Source organism: Bombus pascuorum, chromosome 1, assembly GCF_905332965.1.
Source record: "Bombus pascuorum chromosome 1, iyBomPasc1.1, whole genome shotgun sequence".
Lineage (NCBI taxonomy): Eukaryota > Metazoa > Arthropoda > Insecta > Hymenoptera > Apidae > Bombus > Bombus pascuorum.
In genome coordinates, this window is record NC_083488.1 from 33094176 (window position 1) to 33115779 (window position 21604).

The following is a 21604-nucleotide window of genomic DNA, read 5'->3' on the forward strand; positions in this document are numbered from 1 at the left end:
CCGATATGGGCAACAACCTCGTGTCGAGCGATTCATAAGGAGTTTGTGCTTTTAGCTTTACTTTTATTTTACGAACTGATGCACGTGCTTTGTGTTTTCAGTGGAAACGTTCATCGATTTTGGCAATACCGATCGACATAGTGAGGACACACCTTTAGACTTGCGATTTGCATTTCCATGGCATATTTACCTACTTATGATATACGTATGTATATTTTGATATCTTCGTTAAATATTTATTCATTATATCGTTTTGTATTTGTTGAAGATACAAGATTATCCCAACTTTATGATACGGATAGCACATCTGCTATTTTCTTGAGAAATTGGAATTTCTCGCATTGCATTTAAGCGCTCGACAGTTCCGCTCAATAGCAGACGACGTGTTATAAACTTCGACCTCAGATTAGAATTCGACAATAGACCACCGGATGAGGTCGCCAATGGGACGTTACGCTACGCACCCTCGACCAGGTACGCACAAGACGCACCAACAGTTCAACAGTCACCTAGAATATAAGCACCAGGTGTTTCGAGAGTAGGACACTTATGTTTCATACTCTCTTACGTTTCGTGTCTCTTACGTTTATGCTAAACATTTCAAATGAACGTACAAATCACAAGCAAACTAGAACAATTAAATAATATTTTTAATATTTTTTTCATTTCTTTTTCCACATATTTGTTTATTTGATTCTTTTCATAAAAGATATAACTTAGAAAAAACGAAGCTGGCACCCCGCTAGGGGTAGCCGCCCACATGCTATATTTATTTTTTATTTTTATTTTTTTTTCTTCACCAACAAGATATAACACTTTACCAAATGTCCATAAGGACAAATTGTAAAATAACCAAAATAAAATAAAAAAAAAAAATTTGATTCCTTCAAACAGCTTTCGCTTCTTTCTTTCAACAGCTCTAGTTTATGCAATTGCTAAATTCTACGAAATCTTATGAATCTAATTTTTTAATTTTATTATAATATATTATTATTATTATTAGAGTAACGTGAAGAATCCGATAAAAAATGTATTATTGCTTTACTACGTAATATAATGGTGCAATACAGCAATTACTTGCGACAACTAAGCACTTTCAATATCCATCTAAAGATAAGACTCGAAATGATATAGCATATTCATTATCGTGGCACACACGTTTGCTTATTAATATATGTAGTACAATCTGTACGATAAACATTGATATTGACATTTATAAGTCTGATAAGAAAGTGAAAGTACACCGGAGATTTTCTTCCGGAATGTTTGGAAAAGTCTATAATACTTTAGTCCAGACTTTTTATTATAGCCGTACTTAAACGATAAAACTGAGAAATAGTTGTTTATGAGTTAAAGCAATTATGTTTATCCGAGATTTATGACAATGGGCTTGGGCTCGAAGTGACATAACGGGTCACTGAAAGTAGCCACGGCCACGGGAGGGACGTGTACCTAACAGAGGTATAAAGTAATTAAATAAACTCGCCTTCAAAACAGGGATTAACCTGAGGAATACGGAGAGGAGTATATAAGGGGAGTTCCACGTGGACTGAGATTCAATTTGATAAGTTCGACACCTGTAACAACAGGGAACACGTGTGTCAAGTTCAAAATCACACGTGTCGTACCGTTGACCGTGTATTCGTTAACGAACCTAAATTCATCGTTATCGACATCTCGATCACTCAATCATCGATATCACTTGTTAATTTCTGTAATACATTTTCATAGATAAACATCATCGGGTATAAGACAATTATGGACAACTCGCAAGACTCATTACACGCCCCGTTTTCTTCTTTTTTCTTTCGTGACACTATAAACATTCTTGTTCGATGTAAACTGTAGATAGTTTTACGATCTCCTTCGATTTTAATCATATCAAAGCTCTATTAATTAAACAAATCCGCGATTGATATAAATAGAAAATACTTATTTTTCCCAATTTTTCTATCGTTGAACTTTGTCGCTTATGTAAGACCGAACAACAAACGATTTCTATAAGGAAATGATTTTGATGTTGCAATGTAAAACTACATTTTTTGTATTAAATGGTTTCACCGTGGTTCCCGTAAAGTTAAAAACTTTTTCCATATACAGGACGAAGAAGACTTTTATGAACACGTGCATGAACGTTTGATTGCTTTAAATAATTAATTCTGGTGTTGCACATATAAATGAAAATAAAAATGATGCTACGTTATAAAGAACGTAGTAGGTATCTTTGTTACATAATATACATAATACAATTCTAAGGTAGCATTTATATCAAATGCCTGAAATAACAAAGAAAGTATCTAATAAGTAAATAACGAAGAAATTACAATTACCTAGATATGGAAATCAATCGAAATTGACAATTAGCATGTGCGTGAAACGTTTGTACCTGGAATCGTGCAAGTATCGATGATCAGAATTATGCATCTGACACGTTGCCATTATACGAATACATTGAAATTTTCATAAATATTCACTGAGGATGGCATTGATCTTCCATAGCCTGTAATTGTTAGAACTACATATTAGAAATACATATACATATTTGGTATGAGTGACATGGGCATTTGACGTTAACAAATTCATGGCGTAGATCATAAAACAGAAAATAAAAAAAGAAATATGGAAGCATTAAAATGTAGATTGTACACTAACAGAGTAACGTTTGGAGTGGAATGACCTTGTAAAAATGTCAGTTAATTCTACGTTAAGAAGAAGTTATCCTAATATTTATTTATCATATATTATTTTTACCTTGTATAATTTATTGAATTTTGGCTGGAAATTTGATGGGAAAAGTTTATCCTTATTTCACGAAAGAGAAGTATACTTGTTTATTATTAACCGAAGTAATTAATTGATTAGGAAATAATGTCTTGATATTCGAAAGTTATGCTATTTCAGGTTATTCATTATATCTCGTATAACATTTTTTTATGCATGTTTAATGGTCAGACTTTATCACTTTCTCGATATTTCAATAAACCATCCATCACAATTATCAAATACCAACAGATTCGTGTTTCGTGTAATATTTATATTTAAATTATATTAGTCAGTTAGCTGTCAGCTACGATAGTTAAAAATATACATGGAAACACATGCAATACGCAAAAACAAAATGACACAGATTGACGAGACGACGAAGATTCATGTCAAAACACATGTACGGGAACAAATTCATCTAAATTGACAGACAACAACGATCTGTAGTAAATCATGTATACATATGTTACGTTAAAAAAAAAAATGTACAAACTGACAAAATGACGATGATTCGTGTCAAAGAACCATATCACGCTACATATTTAGTATAGAAAAGAAGATTATAAATTCTATGAGACGTTTATAATAATTTTCTTATTAAATCCTGTTAACTTACCAATCAAAAAATTATCTTTCTAACGAACCAAAATACTACTAATGAGAATAAAGAAATTGATACGAAGAATATTATAACTAATTGTATAAGAGGGTTTTAATAAATACTAAAGATAAAATCACCATTTATTAACAATGTTACGAAAATATGTAAAGGATATATCACGTTCGATCAAAATCATGTAATCAGTCCATATATTTAACTCTATAGATACGATATCGCATTAATTACGATTCAGATCGTCGCTATCAGAATCATAACATCATCCTCATTCACCTCACAGAAACCAGTCAGAGTTGCAGCGTATCGTCTAAATTTACGAGTTGTATCTGGAAGCTACATTTCATTCGAATTTTCATACATGTCGTTCAAACGTCTCTCCCTCTGCTTTCTTTCCCTTTCGTTCCTTTATATAGATACTATATATCTCGTATTTCTTTTGCTTCCTTTTTTTTTTTTTTTTTTTACTAGGCAAATCATGACATCGCGATATGTTTCGACGGGCAATAGACGACCGACGCGAACGTTACGAACGTCCTTCGGAACTTTTTCCAGTGCACGCGTATTGGACGCTGATAAACTAGAAAATATTATCCCGTCGTTATATCGTTGTGCCTTTATCATGTCGCGTTTCTCTTCGGTGAATCAGTGCACTCGTCGTTCTGTAATGAACACCAGATACATACATACGTATAGCACATACATTGTGCTACATACTGTTGGCTTCGTCTGATTCCTCGTAACTCAAGACGAGCAGCATCGTCGTATGCTGCGTGTTCGCTTGTTCCTGCGGCTCGTTGATTCAACAACGTTGTTTCCTTTCGTTTGTTCGTGCGTGAAATTGCGACGAGAGATAGTTTAACGGTGAAAAACATGAAAAAATGACGGGGTTCAGAATCTTTTGCTACTACAATTAGTAGAAACAGTGGTTTTGGCAATGCCAACGTTAACTTTTATCGAGATTGTAGTATAAGTATACTTATGTATATTTATATATGTAGGATATTTTAGTATGTTGTAATATGTACATATATGTGGTATATTTATACTTTGTTTTCGATTATAATTATTCGTATACAGTACGGGGTTACTGTATAAATTTAGTCGTTCACCAAATCTTCCAATTAACCTTCAATCTGAAGATTCTCATTAACTTTTTGCATTACTCAGAGTTACTCTTTCGTCGATTAAAAAATTTTCCCCGTGCTTTCTAAGAAAATTATGCAACAAGTATCTTGCCTTTCTTCCTGCTCAATTACGATTGTATGTAAAATAACAGATTACCTTATGAAGGATATACCAAAGTTTCCATTGTTTGTATATGCCATAAATAATAGTGTGTGTTATTTCTATATATATCAAAAGGTGTTTTTGTTCTCTTTGTACTACTTCATCTACGGGAAGAACAACATACGCATATTAAGACATTCAATCGTGTTCCATCGTGAATTTTCCACTTTCAATCCCATTTCCTCTCTTGGCGTAAGAACAGTACAAAACAATATCGGCAACAATATGAACAACTAAGAGAAAAAGAAGACAGCGAGAAAAGGGCGGAAAAGAAAAGGAACGGAGGTAGGAAAAAAGTTCGATTACGCGGCGTCATCGGACCAGCATTGGTGCGTTTCACGGCTGTTTGCGTCGATTCCTTTTTTCCTTTTCTGGCGCGCATTTCACACCGCCAACTTTAATGAGATACGCACGGAGGTGTGCATTATCGACTCGTGGGGCAGGAGAGCGTAGCTGGTCGCTTTGCCCGGCGGAACGCGATTGTCGCCGTTGAAATTTTCATGCGCGACTTGTCCGAACCTATGTATACGTTGCGTATACACTTCAACGACCATGGAGACGACCACGGTTTCACCAGGCTTGTCGTGTCCCGAGAATTCTCACGTTGTCTTTCTCCTCTTCTCTTTGTTTCTTCTCTTGCTACATTTTTCTCCTACCTTCATCCTCTTGCTACATTTTTCTTCTTCCTTCATCCTCTTGCTACATATTTCTTCTTCCTTCATCCTCTTGCCTACTTTATTTTTCGTTGCGCGCATGTAGCCGCGATGCGATTGTCTTACTTTTTCGCGTTACACGATGACGCAACTTTGTGCGATATACTTATTAACCCTTAGCGGACGATACGAAGCTAAAAAAACGTCGGTATTTATAAAAGTATTCCAAACTTATAAAAATAGTCCACTGTGTATCAGTTACAGTGACGCCTATTTTAAATTTCGATGTAAAATCTCACCACTATTTAGTTCATCGCTTGTTATGCAACAACTATGAAGATCAAACACTATTACAAACAAGTATATAAAGAAATAATCTTTCAACCCTTAACGAACATAACTCGGTCCGCCTGTAAGGATTCCCGAGAAAATATCAAGCTCTTTACATCTCAAAATTTCCTTCCTTTCTTCTATTTTTCCTTGTTCAAAGATAAACGGTGGTAGAATCCAGATCCTCGGACGGGATATGAATCACACGTCGGAATCCAGTGCAATCTGTCTGCCAGACGGTTTGCTTCCGGTGTCGTTTATCGAGTACGCGGCGATCGGATAGAACACGCGTGGCTGTGTACTGTGTATACACGCACACGAGGAATCCCGATGGAATCCCGACGGAATAGGCTAAGAGAGCACTTGAGGATGCCTAGTCTCTGGCAGTGAATGGCGGCACGAGTGGCGGACATTTCGGTGCCTCCAAAGCTCATTGGTCCGCAGCTGACGTGTACAAGGAAATGGCATTTAACGGATTAAAAGCGGCCATCCAGACAGCTAACGCAATAGTTCCCGATAACGGCTGGCTAGAGTTAGAATATTTTTTTCCCCGTTCCCCTTCTATCCTTTTCTTTTTTTTATTTTTTTGTGTTTTCTACTTTTTGCTTTTTGCTTCTATTTTTCCCCATGTTTCTTTTTTAAATCGTTTTTTGGTTTCTCGTCGAGCATTCGTTTTTTTTTTTTCATCCCAGGCTCGCTTCGCTCGCGTACACGCGCGACCAGCCTATTGATTTCGAGCAAAGTGCCAACCATTCCAACCTACGAATCACTTTACTTCGATCGAACCATCACTGATAAGGATATCGATGATACTCGCGATTTCAGAAGGTAAGTGAAAATAAACGATTAAGATTTGCTGATCTGATTCTTTGCGTTTGTTAACAGGAAACTCGAAGAAAATGATGGATCGTGGCACTCGGTTAAATGGAGAACACTCCTGCGGACGCAGAAAGGGTGTATCATAATTTAAGACCTGTTCGCTGCGGTGATGTTGGTTCGCTGAATAGGTGTTACGATTGATGGTTGTTGGGAGTTTGAACATGTTTTCTACGGTGAAGTTTTGTGGTAAGTGGTTTAACGATTGAACGTGATCTTGAGAAACAGAATGTGTTTACACCTGATACTATAGTTCTCTTAGTTTATTATCGTCCTATTATAATTTTTTAAAATTACAATTATATTAGTTGCTTTAAGCCTAGTAGTTCCTTAATTGGATATATCCGTTTTCTAATAGTGTCCACATTTCTTAAGATAGTTTCTGTAAAAAAACGATAAAAAGTATTATATCGTATGCAGTTTTATGTAAAAGTATCATAGTTAAAATATGCTGTAAATACATTTCGGTTAACAGGAGAAGGGATCTTAAGGACAAAAAATAGGATGTTACAAGTTCAAAAGCATCTGCTTGTATAAATAAAATTTTGTTAGAAAAATTATTTTATATATATAGTTATACAGTTATGTGGATAATGTAGTACATAAATCAACAAAACCATTATCATGCTGCAAGTGATAAATATAATACAACGTGCATTTCGTATAACCGTATCATGCCACGACCTTTTAGCAGAGACAGCCGTAACGAAAGACTTAAGCACCAACCCCGCCTTCCTCAGTTTCTTCTCTTTCCACTCTTTCGTTGTTACGTTGCTCATAAAAGTTTTCTACGCTCTTATGTAATGTGTAATGCCTCCTAATAACGACCTTATATCTACAACTTTTACAACGACTTATACAACGATCATTTCTCTTATAACAACGGAGAATCTAAAGAAAAAAGCATAAGAACTTGAAGACCGTCGAATATAAATCGTTCTGGAGCATCCAAAAAATTTAATTTGCCTGCTCCATGTAGCTCTATAAAACGTAGACGAAGAACATAAAAACGAGACATTCGGTTGGAGGTGAATAGAGTTTGCAATACAAAGAAGCCTTGTAATATCGTCGTCGTGAGATCGCAAAAATATTTTTCGTGGAAAAACACGCGGCTCTGTAATAACCTTTCACCCGTGACACACAGATGAAGAAAATAACGAAATTTTCAAACTCGATGATGTCAACGATCGGTTTCGCTACGTTAACGAGATTTATGCAGTCGGCGCGTCGGTCTCGTCGCATCAGCGGATCTGTCATTAAAAACGGATTACGAGCCGATTATTTTCGTGAAAACGTCCAGCTTTTTATTTCGGCTAATCGTAAATGCTTCGTAAGTGGGTGTGGAAAAAGATCGATTAAGCATCGTTTTTCATCGGAGGATGTTAATCTCTCAATTATTTCGAACAATGTACAAACTAAATTCCAACGCATGTTGGATAAAAATGACTTTCTCCGCACGAAAGATAACTGAACTCGGAACAGAAAATTGTTCGCCATCCTCCCCCAAGCTCGTTTCCTTCTCTTCCGCGAGATTTGTTTTTTTTTTTCGCTAGTCTTTGAACTTTCGTTTCAGTGCGTTCACAGGGAATGCAATCGGCAGAAATAACAAACACTTGGTATTCCACGAAGCTCGTGTTTGCATATTCGTTTGTTTCGTTACAAAGGCTTGAATCCGGTGTTCAAGGTAGAATCATCAGCGTCGCTTTTGCGCTTTGAAAGTATTGAATTTTTTACTATGTTCGTCGTTCACTGCAGTCTCTACGTTCACGTAGCTCTCTAGTCACGCCACGAGAGATTTCTAAATAAAATTCACGCGTAACAGCATCTGGGAAAAGTCAAGACATTAAGAGGAACGAGTTAACCGTAACGTCGAAAAGACTAGGACGAGAAGAATGGAGTCGCGACAAGATCGCGGTTTTCGCGTGAATTTTAATGAAAATCAAACTCGAAGAATACTGGAATGGGGGAATGGGAGAAGGTAGACGCTCGATGATCGCTTTTGTTCCAAACCCTGAAATCCTATTTGAGTACGATCTCCTTAATCCGGAATCTCTCGAAAGAGATTACAGGGATAATTTTGCCGAATCGATCTTAATCAGCTTTTCGTCTGCCTACAAACCGATGTCGAGAAACTCGACGAACCGTCTACCTCCATTGGTGCCTGTGTCAAGAGCTAGACACGCTTCTAATAAAACGTTCCATTTCGTCGGTGGTTTCGCACGCGCGGGATCGTTCCTCCAACTTCCATTCCCTCTCTCAGGCACCATCTCTCGAGCTCTCTCATTTCAGCAACGATAGAAACGAATCGGAGTTCGTGGAACGAGGTTACACGGGTAAAAACGGGTCGAGTCAATTCCCGATCGTGAAACTTTCTCGATTCCCCGCGATTCAGCCTGCTGTTTAACGATGGAGAAGCGTAACGATAAGTTGAAAAGTCGGATCGCGTCCACGGCGCGCACTGCTGCGCCGATGGCAGCTAATCGTATGCTATGGTCATTGATTCTTGGCTATATTCGAACGAGAGTTATCAATTGGTTTAATACTATAAAAGATATACGTAAAAGAGAATTATGGAGAATATGGAACGCGATAAATTGACTGTTTGGATGATTCGATATGCACATACAGTCGAATCTCCATAAGATGAAAACTTTTGTAAGGTTAAACTTTTGATAATTCCCTTTCGTTCTGCCGTGAAAACCTCTACAACTTGGTATTTACGTTATCTCCCATTTTATCTTCAACGTATCTTATTTTTTTATTTTATTTTGGTTTTTACAATTTGTCCTGAAGGACATTTGGTAAAGTGTTATATCTCATTGGTAAATAGAAAAAAATAAAATAAAATAAATATAGCATGTGGGTGGCTACCCCCAGCGGGGTGCCAGCTTCGTGTTTTCTAAGTTATATCTTTTATGAAACGTATTTTATATGCGTTATTTTACCTGTACAAGTCGCAGTCACAAAGAAGCCCAACTTCGCAAGAATTTTCCTTTATAAGACGAAGTTTGATCATCACTACTATAACGTCTACAGATCTAAAAATATAAATCCTTTTACAGAGTCTCTTCGAGTCATTGGATTATGTTTTGTACCATTGTCGTTGACTTGTAACTAATAAAAATCTAGATAGCGATTATTTCATTCACGTTCCTTACAGAGACAGCACGCATACTTGCAGCAAGTATGGTAATATCGCGTTTTCTTCATATCTTTTCCATGGCACGCAGCTCCTAAATTTTCATGAAAACTAACCAGATTTTCAAACACCCTTTGCCTTTCACCGTTGTAATTTACATTTCTCTCAAAATACTTAAGATATTATACAAAAGCAAAATTCCCTGATCGTGGAATGATAATGGTTTTATATTACCACATTCGCTGAATTCAGTGATAAGTATAAATGAAGGAGAAGCATCATTTTCCACCCTATCCTCTCTACTTTTCATAGTCGTTCCAATCCTTTAATTCTGTTGAGAATTTTGAATCTTAATAGCCGAAATAATGGTATAGGAACACTAAATTTACGCTTGGAATTTATATCACAATAGTTATATATTTATTTGATAAACGATTTCAAAGATATTCATCGATACACACTTGCACGCGTCTCAGCACTTTCTTCCATAGCCGACTGTTAACCGACTGAACAGTTTACATTTATTTGTTTCGAGACGCCGCGCACACACATACTTCCACACACTGATGTTCACATACAAGTATTACCACTACGCATCTAACCTTGTCTAGCACATAAAATTATACATATCTCAATAGATTCATCTTATAGAATTTTGTGAATTTTTAATATTGTGATTATGAAAGGGAATCTCAAGGATTTGTTTAATATTTTTGTCCTTCCTCCACCTATTAGGTTGTCCGAAATGTTTCTTTCGTTTTATAAGGTAGTAATAGACGCACAATGTTTTCTGTTTTATATTAATTTATTGAATTACGCACGAACATAATAGTAAAACTATAAGGAAATTGATCATACCTAATTCAATAAAATAATATAAAACAGAAGTTGTTGTTCATCTATTATCACCTTATGAAACGAAAGAAACTTTTCGGACAACCTAATATCTTCTACAATGTACAATATTAAAGTTTGAAGAATTTCAAGTATTATGTATATATATATTTCTGTTAGAATTTAATCTTAAAGTTAAGATTAATAATCTGTGGAAGACACAATGTTTATGTTAAAATGTTTATTCGGTGATATTTATTAAACAGAACTACAGAACCAAATGTATATAAGCGAGTGATATGGTATAATTAACAAAGTATGCAGGTAAAGAATTTGTGGATTGTTGACAGTTGGTCAGTTACTCTCAGACTCATGATCCCTTAAATATTTTGAACCCCACTGTCTATACAGTAATGAGTATGACCTGTGTAAGCGTCCTGTTCAAATACCTGTCTAGGTGTCTGTGTAAGAGTATTTGCGTCTATGCGTGTAATGTTTTTTTTTTTTTATTTTATTTTATTTTGGTTATTTTACAATTTGTCCTTGCAGACATTTGGTAAAGTGTTATATCTTGTTGGTGAAGAAAAAAAATATAATAAAAAAATAAATATAGCATGTGGGCGGCTACCCCCAGCGGGGTGCCAGCTTCGTTTTTTCTAAGTTATATCTTTTATGATGCGTGTAATGTGTGTCCAAATTATAGAATCTTTCCTCTATGTTTCTGACTTGTGTAGTCACACGAAGGAAATATGTAAAATACAATCGACGAACTTTTCCATGTGTTTTATTTCTGAAATCATTACATCTGAGAAACCTTAATACTTTTAGTTACTCCAGTCAGTTTAATACTGTTAATCCTAATAATACATTTTCTTCATTTCGATAAAACAACACTTTTTATATCACTTCGTATTATTGTAAAAGCATTTGAATGGAAAACCTTCGATTCATCGTAATAATCCTATGCCCCTTTCAAATCCACGTTCAACCACTGTTACTGTGTTGTCTATGGTACCAAAAACGTGGTACGGGCGAGATTGTTTCTGAAATCAACTCAATTCTGCGTTTCGACGAACCGTCGATTCCCTTCGTTCACGGTGGACGGGCTGATCGAGATTAATCGCATTCCGCCGGTCAGGGTGGCCGACCCTTCTCTGATTGACGACAGCGATTAATGCAGGTCGTCAGGTTGTGCTCAGGGTAAACTGGCGTGTCCTCGATGTGGACGCGTCCACGAGGAAGCACGTGATGTTTGCATGCGAGAAGCACGTTCACTCGCGTCCTCATTAACGGCCAGATGGCTGTTGACGCATCGTTCGCGCGTCGTCGAGCATGTCCGGTCCCACGCTCTTTTGGCTCGTCGAATTTCTATCGACACACGCCGTTAAGACGTCTGTCCATTTCAGACAAAAGTTACCGCAAATGCTCTGTAGAGTCGTTAACCGGTGTGTCGCGAAATTCTAATAATTATTCCACGTTTGCCATGAAATAAGGAAGATTAGAAGTCGCTGCTTCGGAATATTTCTCGCGAGTGGTCGTTGTGTCTGGAACCGACTAACCAAAGATACACAAGCTCACGAACGAACGTACGAAACGTAGTTTCGTTTCCAAGGGGTTCGACAGGCGGAGGAATGGGCGGTGAATAATTCATCAAATACCAACTACACTTTTAGGGAATAACTCGGTTTACCACGCGTCATCGTGGCTCGTTTTCTCCCTTTTCCTCTTTTTTCCCCTTTTTTCCTGTCCACGAATTCATAGTTCGTTAGCGTCTGGTCAAACAGAGCACAGACACGCGGCCAGCATTTGTTTCGAGCAACGAGTTCAGAGGTCGGAAAATACATGAGATCGATGGATTACACGATGATGGTTCTGATAGTGACAATCGGAGGTGAGCTTAATAAACGTTTTGCACGAGAATATTTGTTTCAGGGAATATTTCATTTGAAAATGTTTACACAATATTTATATGTAAACGCATATACAAGTTTTCTAAAGTGTTCAAACGGTTTCGTCAGCCACTACACCATGTCTGCGGTCTGCAATTGTTTAAATAGTGCCATAAAACGTATAATGTTCATTTTAACATGTTCCTTTAACATGTTCATTTATCCTATCGAAAAACCCTTCGCAGGAGAACACGTACGCCGATAACGTAAAAAAGAATTAATTTTGCGCTCATCACCGTGGATTCTCGAGTGGAAAAGATCCGAGAAAGAAGAATCCTACAAAGAAGTTGCCGCAAATCGTTTAACGAGGAACGTGTTCACGAATCCTTATCCATGGCTCATTGTAGTCGTAAAAACGAATTATACGCGAGCCGATCCAGAACCAGACGTTAATTAACTCGCTCATTAAGAATCAACTCTCTGTATTCTAGAACTGGGTATTTTACTAATCGATGGTCTTAGGATGGGGAATGACATTTATCAAATTCTATTATCCTACGGAGATTCGATTATAATTGTAGCGTGACGATTGAAAGTTTAGGCTTTGTCGTCTTAGGACGTTTCGATACAAAGATGTCTCACATAGTTGTTTTGCCACAGAGGATTAACATCGTACGACGCGCATAATGTAATAAACAAACTCTGAACAAAGCAATTTCTCTGCTACGTGCAACCTACAACCGGCGACAAGTGCAAACCTTCCGGTACCTGCCGAAATCCAAAATAGACGATCATGTTCTCCAGGAGTCAGTCGTGCGAATGAATATCAGTATTGAGTCATCGAGTCAGTCAGTCGAGCGAATAAGTATAACGAATCAGCGTAACAATTAGTATCAGTACGGTAGTATCGCGCAATCTCATAACGAATATCACCAAGCGAGCAACGCTTGCGATTAACTTTGTATTCTACATTTTAAAATATCTGTAAATATAGTTAATTGAATCAACACGTCTCATCGTTCACCACAGCTTGGAAGAGCGTTGTGAGTTGGGATTTTATGAAATTTTAAGTACGGAAAGAGAAAATTAGTCGCCCAAGGAAGTATTTGCTGCTGCGATTTTTTCATTCATCGTTTAGTATTTATTTTTCAAATTACAGTGAAACAAAGTAAGAAAGCAGTTCAAAGCTTTGATATTGGGCTGGCAATTAAGTGATTGCGAATTTTGTCATTAGGTTGTGTTGAAGTGGTCGTCACTTCTAAGAAACATAAAAGATATAACTTAGAAAACACGAAGATGGCACCCCGCTGGGAGTAGCCGCCCACATGCTATATTAATTTTATTTTTTTTTTTTTTTATTTACCAATGAGATATAACACTTTAATAAATGTCCTTCAGGACAAATTGTAAAAACCAAAATAAAATAAAAAAAAAAAACAAAACTTTTAAGGAAACTCTACATCTGGTCTTTAGTTTTCTCAAACACTAAAGCCATCGATAAACAAAAGACTGAGTCGAAGGCAAACCATAAACGGTACACATGCAACGTTGGCTTCAAGGTTTTCCAGTCATAGGGTAACACTGCTAGCGTGCGAATCTGGACCAGCTTACATTGTACTCCACACTTTGTACTTTAATATTCACAATATATATATACTTACAATACCTTACAATTTTATCTTACAATACCTCATAAAAGATATAACCTAGCAAATACGAAGATGGCACCCCGTGGGGGGTAGCCACCCACATGCTATATTACATTTTTATTTTTTTTCCCAATAAATAAGATATAATACGTCACCAAATGTCCTTCAGGACAAATTGTAAAAAAAACCAAAATAAACTATAAAAAAAAGAAAAAAAAATAGGGTAACACTTATACTTACACTTTAATATTCAAAATATAAATATATATATTTCCTAGCTTACAATTTATCCACGCGTTCCTTTGTATTCACATACGTCCAATAACCTTAACAGGTTGTAATAAAATACTTAGTTGCCAACCCAATATGTATTGTATCGTGCGTGTGCCACGTGCACGTGTGTCTCATGTCCATGACACTGCGCTTGTTACCAACCGAATTAACCTTGGATTACTGATCCACGAGGGAGAGTGCTGATTGAACGCGCGAAGAACAATCAACGACACCAGGGGTCATACTATTCCGGACGATGACAAGCTTTTGAATTGACTCCGACTGCTGAACGATTGTACGATACGAAGCAACTGCTGCGACGCGATATACGGCTGACGATTACGAGTAGCTAACGATACACTGGTCCGCGAACACGTGTCAATGCTGCTTGGCAATTGAAAGACTCGCATGAGATCGTTCACTGGCTGAAACGATGCTTCACTCTATATATGTTTGAAGACACTGTCAACTACTCACACTGCGGAAACAGATACCACCAAACATCTTCCTGAACGGCACGCAAATAATACAAACAAGGCAAGTCAAATACCTATGACTTCACATAGATACACAGTTCACATGAAAACAGCATTTCAAATCAATAATAGACAAAATACAGACAGCAAGGAGACAAATGCACTGGCTAACAATTCGAAAATCCAAATTAAGCACAAAATACAAATTAAAAATATACAAAACAGTTATAAAACCAATCTGGACGTACGGAATTCCACTATGGGGAACAGCAGCAATGAGCCATATTTTTTTTTTTATAGTTTATTTTGGTTTTTACAATTTGTCCTGAAGAACATTTGGTAAAGTGTTATATCTCATTGGTAATAACAAAAAATAAAATAAAAATAAATATAGCATGTGGGTGGCTACCCCCAGCGGGGTGCCAGCTTCGTGTTTTCTAAGTTATATCTTTTATGTATGAGCCATATAACCAAAATTCAGACGATACAAGCTAAAATTCTTAAAACGATAGTAAACGCCCCATGGTACGTTAGAAACGAGGACATTCGGAAAGATCTGGGAATACCAACGGTCAAGGAAGAGATTAGCAGACTTGCAAGAAGGTACAGAGAAAGAATAGCAACGCACCCGAACCGGCTGGCAGCGGAAACGAACAACACAACAAACATTGTAAGAAAATTAAAAAGGAAACACCCAACAGATCTCATAAAGGATATAACCTAGCAAACACGAAGATGGTACCCCGCTGGGGGTAGCCACCCACATGCTATATTTATTTTTTATTTTGTTTTTTTAATCACTAAAATATAATATTTTACCAAATGTCCTTCTGGACAAATTGTAAAAATCAAATAAATAAACTAGAAAAAAAAGCTGTCAACTACGGTTGAAGATCTGATGAAACGATTCTGTCTCTCCGAGCGGTTGAAGTCGCGTCAACGAACGTTAGGAGATGTTGATGAACCAGGAAATGCAGATGGGACTACTCTCTGCGAATGTTCGGAGATTGAAACGGTTCTGTGCTTCACGTCTGGTGGAGAAGACGTTATCACGGAAGGCAGACTGTGTGAAACTCCTCTTTCTGAAGATTGAGAGAGTTAACTATTCTTACTCCACGTCTGGTGCAGAAGATGCTAACGATCCAAAGGTATGTTTTAACTGATCAGACGAGCCTGATTTCCCGACTGATATTCACGGTTGGGCGATTCGACGCCACGTTGAACTCGATTGAGCGTCCAACGAAGCCCCGAACGGAGATTCCGAAGTACGCATGTTGATTGATTTTCATCGAACGCAAGAAAATAGTCAATCGGCATGAGTCAATGATCACTCAGTGCCCTTTCGTGCGCTCGAAGCGCGGAAAGACTCTTAGCGCGTGAACGTTTTCTTTAACAAATTCTATTGCATGACAGCGACATGTTTGATAACGGAACGAAGGAAGTTGTACGAGAAAATTGTACAAATTATATTATTATCGTTAACAATCATTTGGCGTAAAATTGTAAAAGGAACGTTACTAACAACTTCTAACTTAATTTTCTATTATTACTAGTCGGTAAATTATCGTGTAAAAGAGTGGTAATATATGTTGATTGTCATAATTCATAAGACAGCGATATTTCAGATTTTTCTCTTGATTTTCAATGGAATGAACGAGCAAAAAAATGTTTTTTTTCGCCAAACTTTTTTCGCCATTTTTTATCTGATTTTTCGTTAGTCTACCGTTAATCCAATGTTTGTTTCGCGTACGTGTATTCCATTTTTTTTACTACACATGCACGGTATATTTTGATTTTACCGATCGACCTTAATGAGACATCCTTCGTCAGCGAAATTTCAAACTCAACGTACACTATTTCCTTTTTTTTCTGTTTTGCACGTTGAAAACGTGGCCTCCGTATGACAGCTGAAACTCCGCAACAAATAGAAAAAGACACAAGCGTCTAATGAGAGACCTGGCGTTTTACCGACATTTGCATTTCAAATCAAATCAGGTAAACGAACCTGACCAGAATCTTGGTTTGCCCTCGACGTTCGCAAATCCTCTTCAACGTATTCTTATCAACAGTCCCGTTAATTTATATGCGAGATATAAAAAGGCGTAAGAACCACTTTATTCAATTTTGAACACATTTTACAAAAACAGAAAATATTATTATACCACTGTGCAACGATGTCGTAGAGAATGTAATATGCAAGAGTACACAATATATTCAAAACACACAACACGTATCGTAACATTTAAGAAGACGAAATAAATCTTCACCTAAGTCTTACTCTGTGAATTATAACTATGACGTATTTATAGTTGGAGCTACGAATATGTCATATAATTATCGTGAAAGTTTAAAATCTAAAATTATAAAATAAATATGTGTAAATGTTTTACAGTCTGCTTATAAGCAATATTTGAACGCAGCCCATGAAGCGCGCTTTCACAACCAAGTACATGTTGAATTTGATCCCATCTAGCGTTAATCGATCTTCGGCCTCTTCTCCTCATTCTCTCTACATCGAAAAACCGGAAAACGCGGACGAAATTAATGCCGCGTAACATAGTAAATTTCAGGACAGCCATGCGAAAGGAACATGGTACTTTTTCGAGAGGGTAACGGTGTAAACGAGATACGCGGGTACAACGAGTAAATGGCCGGTCGCAGCAGGCGTCGACGGTGTCAAAAATATATCGTCGCCGGTCGTTTCTCTTCGCTCGTCGTTGTCTATGCCCGCGTGCATCTGACGGTGAGCAACGTTGAACGCGATAAATACGCGGATCCCGGCTGCCCGTCGACAGAATTAAGGGAAAAAACCCGACGACTTCTCGTTTCTCGTTGCTCGACGTTGCACTTTTACCGAACGGTCTGGCAAGCTTTATCGCGAATGCTCGTTTGTTTAAGCTACATTTAGTTTATTTCGCCGACATCCCGTCCAAAAGAGGGTGAACCGTAACGACCCCCTTAAATTGTCGATGAGTTACGTCGAGTGTAAATGAGTGGATAAATTTCCGTTAATGTTTCCTGTTATTTGGTCGGACGAAATTTACACTCGGTCGGGAATTCGTGATAATTTCGCGCGATTTATATTTCTCGGCGTAACGCTGCTGCGGCGCGTGCCACTCTTGTCGTTCTTAAAAATTTCATTACCAAGCGCAGAGTTGGTTAATTTCGTGTACGAGTTGTTAGTTAGTGGATATTTATGTTTCTATGAGTATAATTAAGGAAGCGTTAGCCATAGAAAATTGTTTTATGTATATTATTAACGCGTACTATACTTTCGGATATTAGATGCAATCTAAATGCATTCGCGCAATTTTGGAATTTATATAAATGTATAAAAATTTGCAATCTGGTTATTATTTATCATATTTAGTAATAAATAATGTTATTAATGTGTAACATCGATAAATTATTACATATCGAAGATAATAAGCGCAATGCCGTGTTTGAATAATTGTGATTGTGAATACACGTCCCCTTTTACATAAGTCACTGGACTTTACTGATTTTCAACATAATCTTCGTTAAAATCGAATAGAATCTTCAAAACATAGTATAATTTAGTTTTCCTTATAACACGGTTAATAAATATCAAGTTTATTACTGTAATTAAACATAACATCCATTTATATCTACCCTTCTGTACTAATGAGTATTAATTAATGGTCAATTAATTCCAGAAGCAAAATTTAAATTACCTATTGAGAAGCTTAGACGTGGCAGCGTATCACGAGTAAATATACGAGTTGTATTTCCATATATCTGTAGGTTGTAGACCTAAATCATTGTTTCAATTAATTTCGTTAATCTTTCATATATTTAGAACTTTTCTTATTCAATTCATACATTATAGTCCAGAGAAAGAGCTTCTTGAATAAGCAAACAACTACACGGAACTTGCCATAAACATCAATAATTACAAATACGAATTTTCTTACCGCATTAGATCTAAAAAATTAGTTTTATGATATTTTTCGTGTCATAGTATTCTTCTATATAATTATAAAGAATAGAATGATTCAGGTCTCTTTATCTCCAATTACCTCAAATTATCATTGCGTAACATTCTATAAAAAAATAAAAGAGTGTCTGAATACCATCAAACAGTAGCGTAATCTCTTATCCTATAGTACCGAGCAAAATGTTCAACGCCAAACGATAGAAGTCGTAACTGCAGTTAATAACGAATGGTTGGTCCAAGATAATGCCTTCCATTGCACAGACAGTCATTTCTGGCCGCTGCGTCCACCCTTTTACTCACTCTCTAAAACTCACCCTCGTAGAATCCCCAGCTAGACGACGCAAATTCGCGCTTGGCAAGGAAACAGATTTTTAAAAGACGCGAATTCCCGCAAAACCAGCGTCACCGAGACATCGAAAACCGACCCGTTATAAGTCATAATAAATCGCACGTTATGTAGGTTAACACCAGGTCTGGAAGAATCATTCCGAGAATTTACGGCGAGCTTGTTGCCAAAACCACTGGTGTAAAGAAAGGGAACTCGCAGACATAAAGGAGACGGAGACTTGCGACGATAATGGCCCTCTCAGACGAAGAAGTTAATTTGGGAAAGAGGATTCCGTCGCGGACAAAACGCTTGTAATCCTTAACAAAGGGTGGTCTCAACTTCCCTAGCCTGCGTTGTCCCGAGGATGGTAATCTGCAAAGAGGGAGAACGGTCCCTCCAAGTTGATTCTTCGTTCCTCGTGTTTGACAGTGGGGGAGGTTTGTTATCGACGAACAACGTTTTAAGAATTCTTGTTTGATTCGAATCAGAGGTGTGAATATATGCATTGATTTTTGATATTAATATTGATTTAGGGAGGAAGAAACGAACTTTATCGTAAAAATAAATTTCCCTTTTATCGTATAGAACGATGTGTTTATATCTCTATACCGTGGAAGATAATTAAAGGATCGTTTTCTATGATTTTTATATTCATTACTTGTAAATTTATTAGTATGTATGTTTTAACTATAATTTTTATTATGATTCATCCTCTTGTATTTAATTTTTCAGGGTTTTTAGTTTTTATATTTATAAAGCATACAATCAAGCCTTGAAACGAAAATATATTACACGTGTCGTAGGTATACTACATTCATAATAAATAACTATATCCTTTTCTTTCTGCTCTCCTCGAAACAAATGTTTATGCGTTGCTTAAGCTGCTCGTATGGTTTGTTCATTTTTTACAATTATTACGTTACATAAGTGAAAAATCTCTACGTAAATGGAGCAACTCTTAAAATGCTAACAAATGCATTTATGTATTTTTTCATATCACGAATATTATGAACATTTATGATGATAATTTTAAAATTTGTTTCGAGTATGGAAATAAACGTGTACGTGTACGTGTATATTCATGTTATAACGTTAATAAAGATGTACGCGAACGAATAGAGGCTCTGCTGTAAATATTTGCCATTTCTGCTTATAATTTCTTTCTTTTTTTTTTTTGCTTATTTACATTAAATTCCTATATATTTCCAACACAAATGTAATATTTTCAGCGTGTTTGTACGGTTAAATCAATCATACGTTGTGTGATCGCATTGTCATCGTTCGTAAGTTCATCAATTAGACTTGCTCTCCTATGTCGTTCATATATGTTTATATATATTTTTCACAAAGGTCGGGAATATAAATTTTATTACTGCATATACTGATATTTAGGGATTAATTTAGTCAAGTTACAATGTACCATTATTTGTACTTACGACGATTATAATCACTGTCATTGTTACATACCCAAAGAATCTTTTCTGCGATAAACCCACTGACTTTTGACCGCATCGGCCACGAAAGCGCTCGATACTACGCGATACTGCATGATGTTCAAATTCAAAGGCTCTGCCAAGTATGTATTTCTGGTCACGTAGCACGCACGTTCAAAGTAATTATAATTGAAACGCAGTCCAGACACACAGTCGAGTTAATTAACGGAATATGCGTTTGCGGGACGAAACCGCGAATCAAAAGGGAATGATTCCTTTCGGAGGTTGCTGGCAGGGACGATTGTTTTGCAAGTTACCGGTCGAACGTTCCACGAAATTGCAGACGGTATTGTGGAACGATGGTACGACAGTTGGTTGGTGGCTAGCCGGTGTGCATAAATTACGAGGAGCCCTACGCTCCGATAATAAATCATGACCGTGGTACCACGCGACAGAGAATTCAGTCGGGTCGTCATTGCGTATGGAACAATTTAAGATGGCTGTGTACGTACCGGCCCGATACATATTTTAACCTTTCACAATCGCACGTCGACGCGTCCGCTTGATGATTTATGGTCGCCGTGACGCGGTGAAAAATTCCCTTTGCAGGCTAACCACCGGGCCTTGTAACGGATTTAATTAAAAAAATCGCACAGCCTCGCACGCCTGCGCTACCGGATTTCGTTGCAACGTATACTATATATGAATTCGAGAAAAGTTTAGAGCTTTATGTTATTTTACGGGCTTACAGTTAGCGTGAGGTATATTTAGATAGCTAGTGTATTTTTCCGATTCAGACGCTGTGTAGAATGGAATTATGCTTTATTTCATAGAGAGTGTCTCTGAAAAGACTTAAAAAAAAAAGTGATTGTACGTGAAAAAATAAGCCAAAAAAACAGAACATAATTTTTTGTTAAGAGACCTTCCGTAATTTTAATTACGGTTAATTTCATCCGAAAGGGTAATTTCAAATTGGTGTCGTTGTAGAGCGTTTTAAACAATACTTCATTAGACTCGATGTAATCTCTTTCGGAAGGAACAATTTTCTTCGAAAACATTTGCGGGCTAATCAACGAAGAAGCTTAAGTCAAGCTCGT

At 36.9% G+C, this 21604-nt stretch overlaps 1 long non-coding RNA gene across 3 annotated transcripts; it reads left to right on the forward strand.

The window, feature by feature from the left end:
- The first annotated feature begins 13 nt into the window (after nt 1-13).
- On the forward strand, nt 14-20195 carry LOC132911406 (uncharacterized). Of its 3 annotated transcripts, none has more exons than XR_009658991.1 (3): nt 14-140; nt 5813-6717; nt 19207-20195. It is a non-coding gene; the product is annotated as an uncharacterized LOC132911406 (long non-coding RNA). The 3 variants fall into 3 exon arrangements; XR_009658986.1 differs by having other exon boundaries at nt 6538-6717; XR_009658985.1 differs by lacking the exon at nt 14-140 and having other exon boundaries at nt 5598-6717.
- Nucleotides 20196-21604: the final 1409 nt, after the last annotated feature.